Source organism: Rattus rattus, chromosome 1, assembly GCF_011064425.1.
Source record: "Rattus rattus isolate New Zealand chromosome 1, Rrattus_CSIRO_v1, whole genome shotgun sequence".
Taxonomy (NCBI): Eukaryota; Metazoa; Chordata; class Mammalia; order Rodentia; family Muridae; genus Rattus; species Rattus rattus.
In genome coordinates, this window is record NC_046154.1 from 237794251 (window position 1) to 237818879 (window position 24629).

The following is a 24629-nucleotide window of genomic DNA, read 5'->3' on the forward strand; positions in this document are numbered from 1 at the left end:
AAGACCCCACTTCACAGATGTGCAAACTGAGGCTAAGAGATACCAGGTGACATGGATGGAGCATCCACCACCCTTTTCCTTTCACGGCCTCCCTAACCGAGAAGGGTGCTGCTTTCCTCTTCCTGTCACCTCCACAAGATTGCTCATCTCTGTTCATCTAACAGAGTAGGCCAAGCCTGATTGGTAGTGGTAGAGGCCCCTATTGTCACTTGTAGGAAATGGCATGACATGAAAGGTTTAGTATTCTGGGCAAGCTCGTGAAATACCCCATTGTGAGCAGCTGGAAGTCTTTGGAAGGCTCACAGACCTTACAAGTCAATGTCAGACTTGCCAAGGGTTCTTGAAGGACTAGTAAATCCATAGGGTAGGTTTACTGGTAGTATCTGGAGTGCAAAGGAGTCAGGGTTAGCTTGCTGCCATTAGGAAAAGGGATCCCCGTAACCCACGCTCACTGTTTTCCGAGGCTTCCTTGAATATACAGGCTGCGTCAGTTGCTGGGCCCAGAGTGAAACCTGTAGAGACAGAGTGTGTGAGTCTCCATTCATACCACACCTGCCCCAGAGGTTCTAGGTCTTAGGACATCTCACCCCAGAGAAGTAGTACAGTAGCCAGCAGAGACATGATGGGTCCTCAGTCCAGCAGGAGTGTCTGTAGGGAGCATCTGCTGTGGCAAATTAATCTGAGGCACTGACCTTGTACTTTGTTTGCCCTTCTTGGAAGGTAGGGCCAGAGAGACAGCTGCTTGGCATGGGGGTGAGTATTCAGCAATAACGCTAATCAATAATAATGTGTAATTATCAAGTCAAACTGATAATAACAGTAAAATCCTTTTACTTGGATTAAACAAATACAACAAGAGTACTCTAGACTACAATAAAGGAAAGAAGATCATATTTCCTTAATACTAAAGAGTGCTTTATTCTAGGCCAGCCTGGGCTATATAGTGAACCAGACCTTATTTTTTGAAAAAAACAAACAAACAAACAAATGAATAAACAAAGACACAAATCAAACCCAGGGATACACACAGCCATTTTGGCATCCTGAAATTACACCGCACCATTTAAACTATTGTATATGTGTTTAGGGGGACACAGCCATGGTTGTTTCCTTCTCACATTCTTGAAGATCCTCAAATATAAATTTTTTTCCCTTTGAAAATACTTGAGAAGGGGATGTCTGAATTTTCTTTCATTTTCCCAACATCCCTCTGCCTTTCCAGGAAAGAGAGAATACTTTATCTTAGGGATGACAAGGACGTTGGAATTCCACAATTTTTCAAACAGTTGAAAAACTAGAGCCTATAAAATCAACAAAATTGAGAGACAAATAGGTTAAAATTCATAAAATAAACATTAATTCTCAAAACCTTTTAACTTTTTTGCACAAGCCTGGTCGTGTTTGTATGTGTGAGTTTGTGTGTGTGTGTGTGTGTGTTTGTGTGTGTGTGTGTGTGTGTGTGTGTGTGTGTGTGTGTGTGTGTGTTTTGGGCCACAAATGTAAAATATTTATTGTGGTTCTTTGTCAATACTTTAAAACTTCTCCATTGGTTGGTGTCTATAAATTACAAGCTTCACGGGCCACTTCTCCTGGAACATGTTTCCTCAAGAGAGCCTGTGGTTTCTTTGGTTCTTTTTAGGGTCCTTCCTTAGAGGTCTGGATCCAGGAAAGAAGTTCAACTTGCAGCAGAGTAAGGAATGAGGCCTTGTCTTGCATGATGGCTACAAAGAATCTTGTCCTTAGCTAGGTGTGAGCACGTGGCAGACTGAAATGCAGCCCTCAGTGGGTGTACTCAGTCACTGACCCATGGGGCCACTCTCACCCAAGAATGAGCCCCCCTTTATTACTTTGGAAGGTTCCAGAAAGGCTGGCTGTTCTTGCTGCTCTGTAGACTTCAGCAGGAGGCAGGGTGAAGTAAGCACCTGGGAAGAGACTCATGTAAGGCCTAAGACTTGTCAGTGGACACTTATGGTTCTCTAGCAAAGCCTCCTCCATAAGGAACTGTCAGTGTTTTCTCCCAACTGGTCATGACTTTCTATCTCCATGTGTCCTCCACTGAGAGGACAATGACAAGAAGGCTGGCTTTGCCACTTTAAGACACTGCGGCCCACATGGGTACCTGCTGGGGGCTTAATTCTGCACTCCCTGCTCCTTCCAGAAATCTCTTGTTAAATCGGTCTGCTTCCTCTAAGTGACAATAACCTAGGTCAGACTTGGCACTGGGTTCACTCACACCCACTGCAGTGGATTTCCTAAGCTGATGTTTGCACTTGGTGCCTCAAACCGGCACTGAAGTTTCTGCATTTTGAGATGTTTCTTTCTGATTATTTGTGTCCTTTTTACTACTTTAAAGTCATCCATTTCTTTCTCTCTGATTTCTAATGTCTCTTCTCATATTCTTCTGTCCATTCTCTAGAATTATTAAGTATGAAACACACCATACATATGTTAAATCTATGTCCTTATCTCAGGAGGACCACAGTATCTCCTAGATTTACCCATAGAAGAACAATAAAATTGAAATGAAAGGAAATTATGCACTTTTCCTGCTTACTGTCCATTTCTCTTCCTGTTTTACAGGAGCCAGACCTATAATCTGATAAGCATACATTAACATGAATTTCTATCACAGCGTATCAGTTTTCTTCTAAGTTCAGTTTTCCTCAGAGTTCTAGAAGTCTCAAACATGAAATCAAGAGGTTGGTAAGGTTCTGGTTTACCTTTGACTTATCTTAGGGCCTGAGGGATGTTGGATCCTCAACCGTGCTTGGCTTGCATGTGCATCACTTGTTGTCTGAGCGTGTTCTTCATATCTCTTTTTTCTCTGTGACTACATTTCTCTTTTTCTGGCAGTAAGTGCCTTAGGGTCCACTTGAACTCACTTAAAGGCATCTGTAGAGATACTTCTCTGTAAGGTCACAGTCAGAGCTGTGAGGATTACAAATAGACCATGTAGAGTTTGCAGCCCAGTGCACCACTGCTGTCTAGGGGGATGAAGAAGCAGAAGCTGCTCAGAAGACAAGGATGCAACTGATGCTGTGTTCGCTTGGCTCACAGATGCTACACCAATTTCAATAATTGCTAATGTGTGCCCTGGGATGTCTTTTCTCTGCAGGTGAGAAATTTTAGCAATGACTGATGCCTGGATTGGGCCTTGCATGGGAGTAGGACACTTGAAAGTATAATCCTGGGGCATCCTCCAGTTTGTTTCAAAGGTACCACTTTTCAGCACTCAGAAGGCAGAAACAAATGGATCTCTGAGAATTGGGGGCCAGCCACAGAAAGTTTCTGACCAGCCAACAAGAATGTTATAGTGAGATTCTGTCCCAATATGGGGTGCAAGGACTTTTAGACCTTGATCCAGTTGTGAATTTTGGATTTGACTCACCTCCATACTTTCTATTTATTAAGCAACATTTTTTTCTGTGTTCTTTTTTCCCATCAGAGATGGTGTCAATATAGCAGTAATTTCCTGAATCTGAGTTACGTTCTTATAGTTCTATTGGGCAACAGTAACAATAGCCACTAACACAATATTAATTCCTAAAGGCAGAGAAGCCTTGCTTGGACCATCCATCTTTCAAAGCATTTATGCGTAGTCATTCACTTAAGTCTGCCAAAGCCTCCTTGGAAGAAATGCTATTAACCTCTCCATTATTCAGTAAAATGAGTCAGTACTACAGGAATCAAATGTGGTTCTGCTGTACCCAAAGTCGGTATAGCCATTTAAGTCTCAGTCCACACATGTCCTGCTTCTAGTGGGAATTCTGTGGGAAAAGAAAGCCTGTGCATTGGCAAGAGAAACAGTGATCATCCCAAATATTCAGTTTATTATCTACACCATGAGCCCTACGTCAGCAGAAGACACAGTTGTCTACCATACTGTGATCTTATTCCCTATGCTCCTTGAAGACCTTCCCCTATGTGCCTGTCCTCATTCTCACATCATGACCCTACCTAACTGGGTGTGTTCTGGGTTGAGTCCATCCTTGGCACAAGAAGCATGCAATGTTTCCTCATGTTCCCTAGTTTCCTCCTTCCTGCTTTGTAGGTTTGATCTTCAAACACTTTTCAGACTTTATTTACAACGCAATTTTTTCTTCTGCCACTTAAACCACATAGCCTCTTAATCATAAAGGAAATAGAATCCCCTTTTGAGACACCTTTGTGAAGACCAAGCCCCTGAGCATGCTTGCAGATATGTCTTGTGGGAGAGTCCATGCTTTGGCAGGGCACCTCTCATCCCGGTACTATCTGAGAAATGAGTTGGTGACATCATCTATAAAGCAAAGCAAAGAGGGAAGTCCATGGCTAAGAGGTAACAGCCACTTCCAGTTGCCTTGATGGTTAAGAGCTGGTTCCTTTTGACGTTCTTGACTTCTTCTGCCTCCTGCCTTATCACCCTTTCCTTACAGTCTACACACATGAACTCAAATACTTGTTATATGTAAATGAGGGAGTTCCAATACCCTGCCTGTACTTAGGATGTCCTTTTAAAGGTCACTGCATGCCAGTTCTTTAGCTCATAATCCGCCCTTTCCGTCATCACTTAATTTTCATCTTTGTCCCCATCTTGCGAAGTACGCCATCATGAGAATGTTTATAATGAGGATTTATGAAATATCAAGCAGGCACACACCTATGCATTCCCGTTGAGTGGGTAGAGCATAAACCATTATTCTCCCTAAATTTCCTTCTCCACCCCCAAGCACAGGAAATTTTATAGCCTTATTAGACTTACTATACCTAGCCTAATTCTACTTATTAAGAACTGTTTTTCTCTGTAGCCATTTTCTTCTATATTTTTCTTTTCTCTAGTCCCAGAGACACAGCTATCAGATTCAATCCCCTTTTCTTTAGAAACCATATGAGGGTGTTTTGTGAAAACCTTTTCCTTTAAATTTCTCTTCTTTGGTCATGTTTTAAAGCTTGTATTTTTGGATTAACCCAAGGTTCTTCCTAAATTTATTAGTCACTTATATGTACTGACTGTTGATTGGAGCATAGAAATTAGAGCACAAACGCTAGAAATGCATTCTGCCACCGAGGCATATCCCCTGCCCAGGCAAGCCTGAAATTAACTCTCTTTTTACTTCAGCCTCCCAAGGAGCTGGGTTCCAAACTATAATATCTGGAAATACTTTTAGAAAGGCAGACACCTAGGAAAAAACACTTAAGCTCCTTTACCACAGATCTCTTTACTTCAACACATACTGGTAGAAGCAGAAAGTGATGGAAAATGCGTTATTTTCTATTGTCAAGAGTAAACTCTAGAGGCTACAGGGATCCTTATGATTGTCCTACTTCAAACAAAGCCTAAGAGGCATGATTGCAGTGAGTCACACAGTGCTGGCTCACTGAATGGACATTTTCTTCGTGTTCCTCGACATTAGGGCAATGCTGAGCCAGGTGACTGTCCTCGGGCTAAGCTCTGTCCAAACACCAAACACTGATAACAGATAAGAAGAGAGCACAAAAGTCCTGCCAGAAAAATTCAGGAGAAATTTGCACACATAGCTTTGGCAACTGTTTGGAACAGCTGCCACTAAGCTGCCACTTGCCACCCACCCCCAACAATTGTTGACATCAACCTTTCTGTGAAACCTGTTGGGTAATTTTTGCTCCCTTTCCCCTACTCTGCCATCTCCGCATGAAGTAGATTCTTCTTTTGTGAAAGGTTGGTCATTTTGCTGGAGGAATCTGGTTCATCTCTCACCATCTTCTAGACTCAGCAGGTTTTAAGGTCAACAGCAAGAGCTTTTAGAGAACGAGGTCTTGGGAGACTATCTCAGGCTAACTCACCTTAATATGGGTCATGAGAGGAGTCAGGATACCTCCACTCTTTCTAAAACTTTCTATTTTCAATAAACTAATCCATGAACATGGCTTAAAGAGTCAGATAAGCCCAAGGTATATTCAAACAAGCCAAAAGGTTGGTTTCTGTACCCTTCTATCTATAAGCTCTCAGAAATAGCCATTAAAAACCCAGCAGCCCTTTTCTGTTGATGTAGCTTCTTCATATCTCTAAGCATTACTTTTTTGTTACATATTTTATTTGTTCTCTATCAACTACAGGAACTGAAGAGTGAGTTCAGTTTCCTGCTTGAACTGTCACCACAGACGTGTAAAACACTGTTTTCCCTTGTTTCTGCTCTCCTATTTATCTAATTATAGTGAGTGTTTTAGAGTCTAATTAATCAAAACAAGTAAATTTACATTAGCATATTGGTATATTCAAATGACCAGATGTAAATATGTACAGTAGTGTGTCCCTTCATGGGGATGCATTCTGAGAAAGGCATCTTTAGATAATTGCACAGGGCAAACATTCAGAATCCCTGCTCAATAGTATAGCCTACACCACACCCAGGTTGCCTGGATGACAGTATGGCTCCTAGGCTACAAACCAATGAAGCTAGTTCTGTGCTGAATATCATAGGCAACTCTAACCTGACGTAAATGGCATATATGTATGAAAACAGATATAAACATGTGAAAGAGGTGGTAATAAGAGTGAATTATGAGAAATTTTCCAGGTTCATTGTAATTCTTTTAGACTACTGTCCTGTATATGGGATGTTATTGACTTAGCCATCAGTGTAGCTCATGGCAGAATGGAGAACCTATGGAGGACATCATTGTTCTACCTTTCTTCCTGCACAGATTTCTGCCTTTGCTGAAATTGAAAAGTGTCTTTTCTTGTTTGTTTCCTTTGCTGTGTTTCTTGGTAGGCAATTCTCAGTCTGTCTTTTCCTTTCATTTTATCAGAGACATGAAAGGGTCTTTCAACTTTATTTTAGTGAAGAAGACTGTCTCTGTTCCTGAGCCTCAGGGACAAAGGCATCAGGGTCCCCTTTACCATCCTTCTAATGTGACACTGCCTTTTATATTTGGTAATCTTGTACAACACTGAATCTCTCTCTCTCTCTCTCTCTCTCTCTCTCTCTCTCTCTCTCTCTGTGTGTGTGTGTGTGTGTGTGTGTGTGTGTGTGTGTGTGTGTGTAGAGATAAGAGGACAACATTGGGTGTTCTTCCTTGCCCTTGACCTTGTTTGAAACAAATTCTATTGTTGGCTTTCACTATGAATAGCATGGTAGCTGTCCTTCAAGGAATCAGTGAGTTACCTGTCTGTACATCCCATCTCCTTTTAGAAGCACTGAGATTACAGAAGAATGCTACCATGCCAGTTCTGATATGCATTCTGGGAATGGGAGCTCAAGTCCTCCTGCTTGTGGGATGAGTGCTTTATGCACCCAGCATCTCCCCAGCCTTCTTGTGATACTGTATTTTTTTCTTTCAGACCTCTCATCTTAAGTTGGTTACAGGAGAAATAGAGAACATAAAATTAGACATTTTTGATATGAACTAAGCCTAAAAGCATGTGTGTTGTACTTTGCTGTGGCTCAAATGCTTCTCCCCCACCCTACATTTGCATGTTAAGCCCTAACCCCCTAGTGGTTAGTGTTAGGAGTTAGGCCTCTAGGGAGTCTCTAATCAAGAGGTCCCAGAGAACTGACTAGAAGTTTCTGTATATGAACCAGAAGCAGAATGTCTATTGTGTGGCCTACAGTAGACATTGACACTTCTGGACCCTTGAGCTTGGTCATTCAGCCTCTAGTGTGGACTACACAGAGACAAGTTGCTGGCATTTATGGACCATCCTGTGTTCTGTGATATCACAAGAAAAATGAAGGCTGTGCACATACCCTGACTGAATCTTATACACTGTGTAGAATGTAGGAATCACCTGCTGCTCTCAGCAGTGTGCAAGACACAATTCCTAGTTAGAATCTCTTCCTAAGGTAGGATGCGTGGATCTTTTTGGTTCTGGACCCTTTGCAGAGAAACTGCTCTTTTTTTAAATGCTAATTTAATATTTATTTTTATTTGGGTGCTTTGAGTGGTAAAAAAAATCTGTTAGTAATTTATTAGGTATTTTACACACACACACACACACACACACACAAATAGACATCTTCCATTCCGTGAACACTTTTAATGTTAAAAATATTTATTATTTTTCTGCGAATGAGTATTTTGTCCACATATATATGGGCACCTTGCATAGGCGTTACCCATGGAGACCACAGAACTGGAGTTAGGTACAGCTGTGAGGTACTGCATTGGTGCTGAGAAATAAACTTGGGTTATACGAAAGAGCAGCCAGTGCTCTTAACCCTTACGGGATCTCTCCAGTCCCCAAATTTTCAAATTTTCATTTTATATTTTCCTTTATTTTTTCTATTTTCTTGTTCTAGAATTGATGTCAGTGGTATTTTGGATCTCAAGGACTCAAACTCAAATATTATTTTTTTTTTTACTTATTTCCCTGTTTTGTTTTGCTTGGATTATTTTGTATTTGTTTTTACGTTTTTCCACATACCAGACCGTTACCTTAATTTCACCTCAAAAGCCTTTAAATATTCTTATATTCATTCTTACTCCTCTTACTCCTTTTAAGTTTAAGATTTTAATGGGTCTAAATATATTTTTTGCTTCCTGCTGTTGGTGGGTGTTAAGTCTTATCTTGATAGAAATATTTCACACAGCCTTATTATTTTGCATTTAATTGCTTAAGTTATAGGCTTCTCTAATTGTTGAACCACAGCTGGATGCTTCATATTTAAGAAGGCCTCTGACTCATATTAAGGGGTTCACCCTCCGAAGCTTACTGGAAGCCTGGGTATGTTCACCAGACTCCTCAGCTGTGGGTTTCATGGTAGGATGTTCTGTCTGGTTTTATCTTTAGGAAACTGCTATTGTCTTTCGCTCTTCATTGGGTGGAACTTTTGTGGTTTCTCTGCAAACAAACACAAAATCAAAATAGTGGTAAGCTATTTCTTAGAGACTGATATTTTGATAGAAAGAAGGAATCAGAGACTTGGCGCAGCCACACAAAACCATCCTGCAAGCTACCCTGGCAGAATCTGCAGGGAGTTTTACCCATCAGTGCCCAGTGTTCCCTTTTGGGAACCCAGTTTAGACTGTGACTAGCCAATGATAAATGTGTGATATCTCAGAGAGTGTGACCTTTGGTAACTGGACTTTCCATAGTTGAGCCAGAAAACTAAGTGACCTGAGACACAGCTATACAAATGCAAAACCAGCTGCTCCTGGAAGAGAGATCCGGGTGGTGGGTGGTGACTGTGTACCCTGGATCTAGCCAGAGTTTCCAAGGGACTCTTTCATTCCTGGTTTCTGAGACTATAGCCTTGTTCTAAGCTTTGGATAAGAAGGAGGTCATCTCAAACCACTCACCAGGCATTCCCATTATATAATTGTTCATGGGACGGATGTCTCATATTTATCTGTGTCTCCCATTACATAGTGAAGAAACAACCCACAAAACTTTAATTGGCCCCCTTTGGTAGTATAAAACATGTAGCTGTGATTCATTCATAAACAAAGGTGGAGTTTAAGGGAGCAAGCCTGCTTTTGTTTTATTTTGTTTCCTCCTGTTTTCTTAGTCCGTGAGTTTTCCCATTTCTAGAAGGACCACTGATATTTGCTGTGTGAGGACATATGCAGCATCAGTCAGCCTGCCTTCCCAGCTCCTCCACAGCTCAGCATCCTTCAGTTACTCTACTCCATCAGTCATCCATCTGCTATGCAGCTTCGATCATGTTGTTACATTTATGTCCTCTCAGTCATGTGGTCCTTGAATGTGCATAATTAAAACACGCCCTTTCTTCTCTTTTTACTGTTTGCGTCACTGAACAGATATAGAGCTATATATTGCCGTCTTTAACTTGACCTTGTGTTTAAAGAGGCATGGCCTGTAAAATTTTTCCCCTAGTAACAGTAAAAATCCATCAATAGAAATCAGAGAAGCCACATAAATTGTAGAAAACGGCAAGGGTTTGTACAATGGCCCTTTGGGTTGATCTGTGAGACTTTTATTCATCTGAGCCTCATGTTATTGTCTAATGAGAAACAGAACAGCAGGTTATGCGGTATCCAATATGTCCGTTGTTAGGTGTGTAGTCAATAGTTACTAAATTTAATCCCTGGCTCCTTTGAAGCCTTAGATGAATGTGGCTTACAATTAAAACATGACAAGTTCAAGTAAAACACTTGCTTGCTTATTGTCTCCAACTGCAGCTCAAAGAGCCGTTTTATCTTTATGCATAGGAGGATCAGGTCAGATTTCCGAACGGTTCTGAAGCTAAAGGTAGCCAGGAATCACTCGCTTGCTTGCTCATGCCCATCTTTGGTTCACTGACAACACTTTGCTTTCCTGGAATGTCATCCTTCTGTTTTGTTTTGACTTGATTTGATTTTCAGTTGCACAGTCATAGCTCATTTGGCTCCCCCCGCCCCCCATTTTTGTTCGAGTATCATGGCTTGTAAGAGAAGCCATGCATACAAACCCTGGGAACATTCCTGCTGGAATCAACAGTGACTGCAAGAAATGAAAAAACGAACCACAGTTGGGCGACCTGGTGTGCACTGCTTGTTTGTGACTCTACATGCAAGACTGAGAGTGTGGCATTCCTCGGGCTATTCAGAATTAGCTTTCCTGGGAAGATGTGCCAGCCTGGTTGACTTTCTGGCCCCATTTTCATGCACCATTGCTTTTTTTTAAAAATTATCTTTAATCTTTTTTTCCCCTAAAAGTCCAGTCATTATCCAAATCCCAGTCAGTCCTCCGACAGTTCCTAGTCCCATTTCTGCAACAGGATGTCCCCCAACCCCATCCCAACCCACCAGGCCTCCCTACTCCCTGGGTCCTCAAGTCTCTTAAGGGTTAGGTGCATCTTCTCTCACTGAGGCCAGACCAGGCCGTCCTCTGCTGTACATGTGTCAGGGGCCTCCTGTCATCTGGTGTGTGCTGTCTGGTTGGTGGCTCAGTGTCTGAGAGATCTCAGGGGTCCGGGTTAGTTGAGATTGCTCGTCTTCCTGTGGCATTACCCTCCTCCTCAGTTTCTTCTAGCCTTTCCCTAGTTCAATCACAGGGGTCTGGTTGGGTGTAGGTTTCTGCATCTGACACTTTCAGCTGCTTGGAGGGCCTCTCAGAGGGCAGCCATGCTAGTCTCCTGTCTGTAAGTACACCATAGCATCAGTAATAGTGTCAGGCCTTGGAGCCTTCCCTTGAGCTGGAATTTGGGCCGGACACTGGATCTCCTTTCCCTCAGTCTCTTCTCCATTTTTGCCCCTTGCAGTTCTTTTAGACAGGAACAATTCTAGGTCAGAGTTTTTGACCATGGCATGGCAACCCCATCCCTCCACTTGATGCCCTACTGGAGGTGGACTCTACAAGTTTCCTCTCCTCACCGTTGGGCATTTTACCTAAGGTCTCTCCCTTTGAGTCCTGAGCATCTTTCACCTCCCAGGTCTCTGGTTCGCCCACCTCCTCCCCTCCCCCACCCCCCACCATGTTGCCTGTTTGCATTCTTTCTGCTGGCACTCAGGGCTTCACTCCTGTTTCCATCCCCCAGAACCTGATTATGTTCCCCTTTCCCCTTCCTTTCCCACCTCCCACCCAGGCCCCTACTTCCCTTACCCCCACAATTGCTTTGTTCTCTCTCCCAAGTGGGATCAAGGCATCCTCACATGTTTACATGTTTACATAGAATCTAGTATAAGAGAAAGTGGGAAAGCGCCTCAAACTCATTGGCAGGGGAGGTGGGGGTGGGTGTTTAACAGAACTCCAGTGGCTCAGGCTCTGTAATGGACTGTTGACAAATGAGACCTCATGAAACTGAAAAGCTTCTGTAAGGCAAAGGTCATAGTCAATAGGACAAATTGGCAACCTACATATTGGAAAAAAAACTTCACTAACCCCACATCTGAAAGAGGGCTAATATCCAAAATATATAAAGACCTCAAGAAGCTAACTCCAAAAACTGACAACTCAATCAAAAAATGAGGTATAGAAAACTAAATAGAGAATTCACAACAGAGGAATCCTGAGTAGTCAAGAATCACTTAAAGAAATGTTCCAAGTTATTAGTCATCAGGGAAATGCAAAACAAACTGACCCTGAGATTCCACCCTACACCGATGGGAATGTCTACGCTCAAAACCTCAAGTGACAACACATGTTGGTGAGATGTGGAGAAAGAGGAACACTCCTCCATCGCTGGTGAGATTGGAAACTGGTACAATCACTCTGGAAATCAATCTGGAGGTTCCTCAGGAAATAGGTTTACCTGAAGGCCCAGCTATATCATTCTTGGCTATATACTCAAAAGATGCCCCACCATGCCACAGGGGCACATGCTCCACTATGTCCAAAGCAGCCTTATTTGTGATAGCCAGAAGCTGGAAAGAACCCAGATGTCCCACAATAGAAGAAGGGACACAGAAAATGTGGCTCATTTACACAATGGAACACTATTTAGCTATTAAGAACGAGGACATCATAAGTTTTGCAGGCAAATGGATGGAACTAGAAAATACCACCCTGAGTGAGGTAACTCAGACCCTAGAGGATACACATGGTCTGTACTCACTAATAAGTGGATATTATACCATTGCTTTGTAATCCTTCACTAGATCTCAAGTTCCCCTATATTAGAAAACCACATACATACCTTCAACTCCACAGCAGACCCCAGAGGTTCTCAAAAATTGATCTCTTGACCCTAATACCAGAGTCATATTAGTAAGAAGTAAGCTTTATTTTATTTACAGACTTTGTGTTTTATATGACATGTGTGTAACATCAGAGTAATGCATGTTAAATATATATAATTAACTATAAGGAATAGAAAATAAAATTATGTTATTTTTCTCTCTACATAATTTCTCTTGTAGAATGTGTGGGCTTATTGATTAATATATAAAATAAAATTTGCTATCAAGTTTAATAGCAATTACTATTTCCGCATAAATATTATTTTAGAATGTCTACAGCAGTGTAATGTATCATCAAAACAACTTGTGGCTTTTACTGGGGATGTAACTATATTATCAGTTCCATCTAGTTAGATGCCTATTTTCAAAATGCTAAACTTCAGGGCTGGAGGGGTGGCTCAGTGGTTGAGAGCACTGACTGTTCTTCCAGAGGACCTTCGTTCAGTTAGTACAAGGTAGCTTACAACCATCTGTAATTCTAGTTCCTGGGTTTCTAATGCTCTCTTCTGTCCTCCACAGGTACATGGCAAATAAGTGACCCACAGATATACATGCAAGTAAAATACCAATACACATTAAAAATTAAAAAACGCAAAACTATAATTTAGTAAACATAAATATGTAAAGAGTTTTCATTTAGGTTCAGGAGCTGTCTGAATTCCAATTATGTCTGCCACTGACGCTTGTGGGAGTGCACAGCTTGGACTCATCTCCTACACTAGGCCCCAACTCGCCAGACCATATCCGAATGGGAACACTCATGTTAGGTTTCACATCAGCAAAGCCTGTCGTTAAGGGTGAAGACAAATCTCCAGACAGACAGATTTCCATGCTAGAGGAAGAGAAGCAGGCACCAGTCAGCATGGGTCCTTTCTACAGAGAGCATAACCCTCCAAGCTCCCTGACAAGTTTTTAAAAAAGACTATTCTGTTTCCCTGTTAGCGCACACACACTAGTTTATGGAATGAAGTTTGTGCCCTCTGATATTAGCTTTGGAAGTAATGGCCATTCAGTCTTCAAACTTAATGTCATTGCTGTCTTTTGATAAAACCAAAGTTCTCCTTTCCCGTCCTCCTGTCCCCTTACCTCTCTCCTCTTCTCTTTCTCCTTGTCTTCTCTTCTCATCTCGTCTCTCTCTTTTTTTTTTCCCCCAAGAGCAAGTTTTTCTGTGTAGCCCTGGCTATCTTAGAACTTGCTCTGTATATATTCCAAGGCCAGCAGGCTGCTCATGAACTCAGAGATCCACCTGCCTCTGCCTTCTATGTGCTGGGTCTAAAATAATGTGCCACCACCAGCTAGTTCTCTGTTCTTTTTTAAATGTTCTTTCTTGCCTCACCACAGTGGAATTTCAGAACAAGGCCTGCAAATCTGCGTTTGGGTAAGCTTTGAGTACAAAGCTAGTATTACCACCGCATCTTATCCAAAGTTCACTGTCTCAAATATCTTTGTACTGTAAATTTAGAGCAAGACTTGGATCATCCTCAAGCACGTCAGACTAAGCCTTCTTCACAAATTCTCTTCATCCCCTACACTTATCTCCAGGCAAATGTAGCTGCTCTTCTGGCTAAGAGTCATAGAGTTCTAGAGTGGTCTTACTATTATGTAAAAGATATACCCCAGTTCTGGTCTTTGTTCCACCCCATCATGGAAGATTCCAGTACATTGTTTTTAGCTGTATTTTATTTGATGAATATGGATGTTTTGCTGACATGTGAGAGTGTGCACCACATACATGCCTGGTATCTCAGGAGGAAGTCAGATTTCTTTAAACTAAGGTTACAGATGGTTGCGAACCTCTACATAGGTTCCAGAAAGCGAACCTAGGTCCTGTGGAAGAACAGCTAGTGCTATTAACCCCTGAACCATATTCACAACCAGTAATTGCATGAAAACTCTAAGGAGCCTATAAAGCCCTCAGCAGCAGATTCTGAGTTCCATTAACATAGTTCCCTAAAGCAGAGCCCATTTCGGAGCGGCTTTCCTCGGTAATTGTTCTAGCTTCTGAGCTATTTCATGAGCTTGGATTTCTACCCCTCTCTGTACCTATGCACATCTTTTTTCCTCACCAGTCACTATTCTGGACCATTTAAGCCCTTCCCTGTGCTGTTACAGCGTTAAGCAAGGTCCTTTCTCATTAGTCTGGATTTGAAGTGATACAGGACTTCGAGGGTTTTTAGATTGGGATGATAGACCAGAGGAAAGCCAAGCTAAAGAACATTACAGCACTGCAGTTACGGCGAGGATTGTATTAAGCACAACCGCAGTAACTGGATCACTATTTTACAAACTGCTTCCTGCAGTCCCCTACTCTGTACCACATTATGTTCAATTGGACCCATTTCCTTTTCCAGGAGTAACATTATCAAAGTCACTAAGCCTCGAAAAAGCAGGGAGTGGAGGAAATATTCCTACAGAGAGGCTCCATCTCAGCATGTACAGTCATTTTATTTAAGGCACCTGTCTGTCCCTTGAGACTGCACTTTCCAATACTAAACACATGTATTTAAAAACAAATATTCTTCTTTTAACTTGTAGAGGAGTTTAATCTCTTTAAGAGTTAATGTTCCACAATTTAATTTCAGTAAGTTACAATTGTGCTATTAGATGATGATAGATCTTTAATCAAATTATCTTATATAGAACTTTTCACTGAGTGGAGTCTTCACAGGTAATGATTCAAAGGGAGGACTATTGTTACTTCCTGCTTGCTGCCTACACTCATCAGAGTGCTGACAAGTAGTTTAGTATATCCTTAAGAACTTGAAGTGAATATATATATATATATATATATGCATACATACACATATCCGAGACTCAGGAAATGTATATTCGAATTCTCCTTCTGTTATTAACTTGCTCTTTGTCTCTGTTCCTTCTGGAGTTAGCATTCCTGAGCTCCACCGAAATGATAGACCATCCTCATCAAAAAGCTCTGGTTCAAAGTTTAGAGTCACATGGGAATCTTTGTACTACTACTACTAACAACAGCAGGGATAATTATGTCATAAAATACTGGTTTCTAGACTCCCACCTTCCTGAGTAAATTGATATTTTAACCTTTGATACATATATATATACATATACATATATATACATATACATATATATACATATACATATACATATATTTAATCATTACCAGTTTGAAAACAGTTAGTCAAGGGTCTTCTTTCTTCCATCTCTCAAAAATGCAGAGTGTGTAAGGAATTCTGCAAGTGGAACTGAGCTAACCCAATCACAGAAAGACATACATGGTATGTACTCATTGATAAGTGGCTATTAGCCCAAATGCTTGAATTACCCTAGATGCCTAGAACAAATGAAACTCAAGACGGATGATCAAAATGTGAATGCAGATCGCTCATGAGAGACACAGCCAGAATACAGCAAATACAGAGGCGTATGCCAGCAGGAAACCACTGAACTGAGAACAGGACCCCTGTTGAACAATCAGAGAAAGAACTGGAAGAGCTTGAAGGAGCTCGAGACCCCATATATACAGCAATGCCAACCAACCAGAGTTTCCAGGGACTAAGCCACTACCCAAAGACTATACATGGACTGACCCTGGACTCTGACCTCATAGGTTGCAATGAATATCCTAGTAAGAGCACCAGTGGAAGGGGAAGCCCTGGGTCCTGCTAAGACTGAACCCCTAGTGAACTAGACTGTTGGGGAGAGGGCAGCAATGGGGGGAGGGGTGGGAGGGGAACACCCATAAGGAAGGGGAGGGGGGGGGGGGATGTTTGCCCGGAAACCGGGAAAGGGAATAACATTCGAAATGTATATAAGAAATACTCAAGTTAAAAAAAAAAAAAAAAAAAAACCTGAAAAAAAAAAAAAAAAAAAAAGGAACTTTGAGTATTAACTTCTTCCTCCTCCCTCTGTCTCCTCTGCCCTCCCCCCTCCTCCTCCCCCTCCTCTTCTTTGAACACAGTCGGAAGCCAACTTGGAAGCATCTGGCTCTGTACCAGCAAATACACTAATCTGAACCATGATCTACATACTGACACACATCTGAAACTCCCTTCTATGCAACTGCAAAATACAACCAAATCTTCGATTCTATAAAAATTAAAGAAAAAAAATACCAATTTACTCCCCCTATATAGCAGCTAAATTAACTTTGACGCATTTGGGTCTCCAGAGGAGTGAGCATTTGCTCTAAAATTGCCAGTTCTGTTACTAGGTAGCTTGGGGCTGCATTTGGAGTCTTATGTTGGCCGAATCAAACTTTTCCTAGAATGCACCAAAAAGTTGTTAACTTCCCAATGAAAAAGGCCTCAATTTTATTGAAAAGTTTTGACTTCTATAATTCTCTTTAATGGTGCAAAAATCAACCCTAGACTCCAGTTCTCAGATTGCCTTTTTTTTCTTTTCAAAGAATTCTTTGCTGGGACTATCAAAGACTTAATTACCATATTTATTGCCAGATTCTGCTTCTCAATCCCTGTCAGTCTTTATGTTTCCAAACCGTTCTATTTTTTCTTTGGCCATGGGTTCTGAGCTAAGCTTGTTGCAACACTAATTGGAGAAGCTTCTGGACAATAAGAAGGGGCCAGGGCAGAGGCAACCCTGAAATATGCCCCATGCCAGAGCCAGAGAGAAAGAGACAAAACACTGACTGCCAGCAATCAATGTTGGCATTAGCAGCACCATATTGCAGGTTTAATGCATGCAAACCGAGCTACATAAGTAATCTGGCTCGTCTCTTGCTCAGAGAGCTCAAGCCAAGAACCCTTCTCTACCCTGCTGGGATCTAGAGGGGACCTGTTTGCCATCCTTCTGTTCATGTAAGGTTTAGTTACTGTTTGCTGGTACCGAGGACAAATTAAATGCTGGTCACATTTGGGCAGCTTACGATTCTATCCAGGTGAAAGAATGGCTGTGATTCTGGAATCTTCAGAGGGACTCTGACTTGATTCATGGATGTCAGACTGTAGTTTCACACAGTCCGGTAAGCAGAGCAATTTGTTTCCTTTGGGGGACAGGAGGCTAGTCACTGTGAAAAACAACCAGTCCCTCAGTTGGGTAAGGAGTTGACTTGATGAAGTACCATGGGGGACCTGAGCTCAGTCTCTGGAAACCAAATATGAAAGCTGAACATGGTGGAATCCTGCACTTGGAATCCCGGGGTCTGAGAATGCTAAAAAGCCCTATCTCTGAGTTCATGGGCCAGCTGCTTAGTGTAATTACCCTAAGACTTTAGTTCCAGGCCAGCAAAGGACCCTGCTTTAAAAAGCAAAGCAAAACACCCAAATACGAGACCACCAATCTCACTTTAACTTGTTTCAAACATTCTTCGTGATAGTTATATATTTGAAAAATGCATGTTAGTGAAAGTGTCTCTACTGTCCTACTCTAGTCTGCTTTTGTTTCTTCACATTAAGTCTCACCAAGTAAAGATAAAACGTGTATGCAAGTAGGTGTGCATGCACACACACACACACACACACACACACACACACACACACACACACACACACAAAACGCTAAAACAATAAACTGGAAAGTCAGTTATTTAACATGCCTTTTCTTCTGATGAAGTGTCTAGGAAGATTTCCTACTTACACATTGGATGGCAAAATCATTGCTGTGTCTGCTTCTGTGTAAGTTTCTTTCTAGCCTATTGCAGTATTTTTATTTATTCTCCCCTCTTGTCTTGGCTGAAGACTGAGTTTTCCACTGGCTCCATTTACTTTGTCAGGACACTCGGTTGTACTCCCCAGTTGGAGCTGTACGTTGTCCCCAGTCATCTCTGACAGGGTGCTTTTCCCTTACAATGCACAAATGGAAATTGAATCCTTGAAGTACACTATACTGATATGGTTAACAAAAAATGCCTCATAGGCAAAACTACAGACAAAGGGAGCTGTGGGCTGCTGGGCGTTCTCAACCATAACAATAAAGCAACAGGTAAATGATGATGACGTCATACCCCTCAGAGGCCAAATTGAAGCTTGGCTGTTTAGTAAATAAGAAGGGGAAACTTTTCACTCTTAGGGAGGAGCATTTTCAAAGACCACAGACAGAGTCCTCTTCTCCTAGTTTAGCATTATTTATTGCTCAGCTGAATCCTTCAAGATAGGCCTTACTGTTCCAGTAATACATATCCAATCACTGGCCTATTTCATACTCACATTCTGTGATGGCCAAAGAAATATATTTGGTCTTTAGTCTTAGCCCTGGGCTCCTAAATTTTGTGATGTGATTAATAATAAAGATAGTAGGGGTATCTTTGTTCAAATTGTTTGGGATATAGAACATTTAAATTCCTGCATTTACTTAACTGATGGTGTGGTTTTTTTACTCATAATAAGAATTTAATTCGACCTGAGTTTGTCTGATGTGGTGACTAGGGTAGTACCTAGTCAGCCTAGGGATGTGAGGTCACCAGAGAAACCAAGTAGTTAGATGCTTAAAATATTCAGCATGATCCTCCAACCTTAGGGGAAAAAAAAATAGATATTGAGATCCAAGCTACATACAAATTTACATATTTTTCTTTTTTTTATTTTATGTGTATTTTAAATGTATTTCATTTTGTCTGAATATATACCTGTGTGCCCCATGTGTGACAGGTGCCTGCAGAGGTCATATGAGGCCAGCAGATCCCCTGGGATTGAAATTACAGATGGTTATAAGCCATTTGCTAAGAGCTGAACCCTGATACTCCAGGGCCTGCTCTTAATGGCTGACACACCTCTTCAGCTCCTCTAGGTAAACTCTGGGGCAATGAGATTTGACAGACTTCTGGCTGTTGAAGACATCAAGGTTTGGCTCCCTAAAGAGGGCATGAAATTCCCACCTCTCTTTATCACAAGCCATACTCTAGTCTATGCATTTCTTCCATTGAGTTGTTTCTGTGTTGATCCATCATAATGAATCATAAGTCAAATATTTCCATAAGTTGCATAAGTTAATAGAGCAAATTATCAGCCATGAGGAGAAAGTTATGAGAACTTTCAGAATTAGTAGACTGTCAATCAAAAATTCTAATTATCCAGATTTGTGAGTGGTATCAGAATTGGGTATAGCCATATGGGATAAAACTATTAATTTATGGATGTGATGATGATAATTCTGTAATTAATATTAGGAATGAATGAAATGGCAGTCTATACAGCTGTATGGAGTGAATCAGAGATGTGGTTGTTAGGAAAAATACTGAAGATCTGTTCATACCATTTATTAATTTTGTTTTATTAATATCTATCTAGTATGCAGCATAGTAAGCCTATATTTGAGGGCCTCACAATTTAAATGGGGTTGGCAGGTATGAGTGGAAGTGGCATAGTGAAGTTCCGAAAAGCTAAGTGCCACGACAAAGATATAAATATGATGTTGAAACTAAGAGCAAAGCCTGGAGTCATTGAGAAATCAAGGTACTTTCTCTTTCCTCCTTCCCCTAGATAAAACCTACAGAAAGCGAGGGTCTTGGGCCAAGATACTAATTGAATCTGCTATGGTAGCAATCTTGCTGATTTTCTCAGTAATGAAGGATGCAGGTACTGCCGTGGGCTATATTGGTTTTTTTTTGTTTTTTTTTTTGTTGTTGTTTTTTTTTCTGCAAGCTGCAAAGAGACCCAATTTGAGAGGATGTGGAGCTGAATCCAGGGACTAACTCTACTCTGCAAGATAATAGAATTCACAGACACTATGGGTAGACAAGAACTTCCAATTTAAAGCAATTTAAAAATTAGTTTCTTCCGGGAGTTGTCTGGGAGAGTTGCTTGTAGAGTTCATTCTCAATGGGACATTGTGAAGTGGTAGGATTTTAAGGTCCTGGGAGTGCTTGGAGTCCATGGAGAGACCTTGTTCTATCCTATAAAATCACAATGGAAGACCAGAGGGTCTGATGTTTAAAATTCGTTCTCTATCCATAAATACTTCTTTCCCAGCAACTGGATGTCCAACAATTGAGTTGAGTTCTGACAGTAACTACACAGAATCGGTGCAGACTCTGCTGTTCAAGGTTCATGTTAAGTCTCATGATGGCGCCTACTGCCAGCCGGAAAATTAGTTCCCCGGGCGATCCACACCTTTCTCCTGCCAGCTATAAATTTGTTCTGAGCACGTATCCATTCGTGTTTTCTACTTACCGAAAAGGATATGCTACAGAAACAACTAAAGGGAAGTAGCACCAGGCATGGGGTGGAGGTACCTGTGGCACAGGGTTCAGATGGCCTCTGGGTATTTCCCCTGTGCACGAGTCATTCCACTAACCTGGGAACTCTCTGGACCAATGTATTTACACTCTAGTTTCCAGTCCTGCCACACATCAAACGCTACAACTAAGACTTCCCACTGTTTCATGGGCTTCAGCTTCCTGGTGACCATTCAATTACAGAGTCATATAGTGGCCCCATGCTGAGTCAACTCATTAGACTAAACTTGGAGGCTCATTATGAATAACAAAAGATATTTCCCTTGCTCAACAAGGGGGTGTTTGAGAATGTTAGGAGCTCTGTTTAGAAGAACAGGGGGGTAATCCATATATTTATTTCATTTTCTTGCAGTTGTACACAAGTCAACAGAACAGTAGAGGAAGGGATTTTATCCTAGGTATCTGAGTCCTATGTTTTGCTTTTCTTTCTTCCTTTCTTCCTTCCTCCCTTTCTTTCTTTCTTTCTTCCTTTCTTTCTTTCTTTCTTTCTTTCTTTCTTTCTTTCTTTCTTTCTTCCTTCCTTCCTTCCTTCCTTCCTTCCTTTCTTTCTTTCTTTCTTCCTTCCTTCCTTCCTTCCTTTCTTCTTTCCTTCCTTCCTTTCTTGTGGTGTTGGGGATTGGAGACATTGTCTGACACATGCCAGTAAAAATTCTACTACTGAGTTCCCTTGTTTTATTTCACAAAGGATAAGAAAGGACTCGCAAAGTTGCCAAGGCTGACTTTCAGTCTACTCTTTCACTCAACCTTGAGTTTAGAATCGGTTGTCTTAATCTCTAGACTAGCTGAGAGTACAGGTCTACACCCCCAGGTATACCTCCTAAGTTCTTAGGACTCTTCATTAGTTCTCCTGTATATTGATTTTTGACATTGCTACGACAATCATATCATTAAGGAAAAACTTCAGAACTTCAACAGCAGTAAATGCACTGGTAGGGATGATGGCCTCAAAGATGCATAGCTGGCATCTTGTGATTCATAGACCAGCACTCTAGGCTATAAAGAATGGATAAACATGCTTCAATTAAGTTTTTTGCGATGTTTTAAATTGTTCAGTGAAAGAAGTTGTCCAACCAAGGACAGAAGGAAACTGAAATCTTCTCTGTATTCTACATGTCTAATGTGCACACCATTGTGAGAAAGAGGATGCTCCAGCATAGAGTAGATCTTTCCTTGTTCTCTCAAAGTTGCCATCTAGGTTATCGGAATCTTATGAAATTTTATCTGATAATGTTGGCAAAAGGCTTTGGCAAAGTTGAATGAACATTGCAGAATGTAGTTTTAAGCTTTGACTATAACTGTGGAAGGTTCCTCAAAAGTATAGGAATAAAACTTCCACATGACTCAACAATTCTACCATTTGGTATATAGCCAAAGGAAAAAGAAAAAAATGTATATCAAAGAAAGAGGCAGTTTCATGTTTATTGTCATATTATTAGTAATAATTAAGATATAGAATAAATGTAGGTGTCCTCTGATGAATTAATGGTGTATATTCACAATGGAATATTTTCATGTACAAAAATGAACTATTATTTGCAGTTACATATCTGAAGCTAGAGAACAGTAATATTAAATGAAATGATTCTGACGAAACTAAATCTCATGTATTTTCACATTCATATGGAAGCAGAGAGCAGAATTGTGATGAGGTAAGGTTAGGAAGAATAGAGTAGAGGATGGAGAGAAGATGGTATATACATATAGTTGTGCAGTTGAGCAGGAGTACCTTAGATGATTTATATCAAAACATTGCAATGCCGTAGACAGGACTCTACTGTACCAAAGACAATGAAATAATCAATGTTTGCAGTGATATACATGCCAACTTCCCTGGTCTGAGCAGTACAATAAATATGGATATCTATCTATATTCCACATGGTATATATTATGTATACTTACTATATGTGAATTAAAGAGTTAAAAATAATTCATACATGTAGTGTAATTTTCTGTTACCACTACAAAATGTTCTGGTGAAAGCTATTCAAAGGAGAAAAAGTTGATTCTGGCTCTGTTTAAAGCTCCAGTCAGTCCATTAAGGGGGAGAAGTCAGGAATATGAGGCAGCTTGTCACATCTTATTCACAATTGGAGAGCAGAGAGTAATGAATACATAATATGTCCAGTTAAGTTTCTCCGTTTAGTACAGTTCAGGCTCCTAACCAGGGAATGGTCCTTTGGATAATTAAGATGGATTCTTCCACATTAACTAACCTAAGCAAGAAAATCCCTCATTCAGAACTTCCTCAGAGGCTAACTTTAATCTAAATAATCCCTTATAGGTGGCTTTGTAGGCTTCTCTCCTTGTTTATTATAGACCCTGTCAAGTTAAAAATTAACATCAGCCATCACACTTAGTAAAGATAAAAGGCATTGTGAGATATTGGCCTTTTTTCTTCATATTTAAATTCTGCAATGATAAAATAATTCATTGATTGTATATGAGGGTCCTTCTCAGTTTCCTGGTTTGAATGCTTGGTCCTCAGTTGGGAAGTGCATTTTGAAAGATAGAGAAAACTTTGAGCAGTTAGGCTTAATCAGAGGAAACAGGGGTTGGGTCTTTGAAGAAATATTTTCACTGGCTAATTCCTAATTCCTGTTCCATTCTTTCCCTTCTGCTTGGATTTGGAATCAACACCTGGCTTCGTTCACATGTTCCAGTCACCACGATGTCCTCTGAAAGCACAGAAGACCAAACAACCATGGATAGAACCCATCGAATCCATGTACGAAACAAATTCTTCCCCACTTAGGTTGTATCAGTCATGCCAACAAACGGTCACTAATATATAGAGTTCTACCACCCATGGGATGAAGGTAAATATAAGATAAAACTATAGGGCTGTCAGATGTAATTTTGTTGGTAGTGAATTGAATTATGTGTTCTATAAAATGTAGATGAGTGGGCAATGAAATATTTATAGAATAATATAATGAATACAATAGAATAAAGTAACCGAGAGCACCAAGAAGCATGAAATAGTGACCTGGTAAAGATGAAAGGAAGCGTGTTTTGTGTGTCAAAATGTGAAACACACATTACTGACCCTTTTCCCTCCTCCATCAAATACTTGTTTCAATGATCAAAGTCTGCATTTGACCCAATAAGTGACTCTTTTAATGTGAAAATGCCTCTCCTGTGAAGATTAAGCCTTCTGGTCCCCATTCTGTGAATAAACTTAATTAGATCAATGTCTAACAGAGAAAGAAAGTCCCCACCTGGAGCTTTCTATTACCAGGACTGTTTTTCAGAGCGAGAAGCCTGGGGTGGTGTATGTGCCTCTTGATTATCATCTATCTCTTAGTAGCCATTGTGTCTGTAGACTCAAGAAGGTAGAAAAGTCGCTGGCAGCTTCAAAATAAAATCGCTCTAGCAACAGTGATAAAAACAACAGGGATGTATGTACAGAGAGTGATGGCAGGTGATGATTGTGCTGAAGATGTTCGAGTTAAAGGGCCTTGCGTGTATCACCTCCTTCGATCCTTTCAACCTTGTAATATGGTGAGAGTTACCAGTCCTACCCTACCCTCCTTCCTGTCTCTTAATACATGAGAAAACTTGTAAGAGACATGGAACTTGTTCAAGGTCGCCCAGTGCCTCAGCTGGGGTTGCCATTGGAATCAGCTTAGTTATAAACCTTGAGGTTTTGACCAGCATGATGGTGGATGCCTGGAATCTTGATCCTTAAGAAGCTGAGGCAACTGCCAAGGCTCAATGCCCCAGTGTAAGGGAATGCCAGGGTGGGGAGGTGGGAGGGAGTGGGTGAGTGGGTGGGGGAGAAGCAGGGGGAGGGGAGATGGGATAGAGGGTTTAGGAAAAGGAGACTGGGAAAGGGGAGAACCTTTGAAATGTAAATAAAAAAATATCCAGGAAAAATAAATA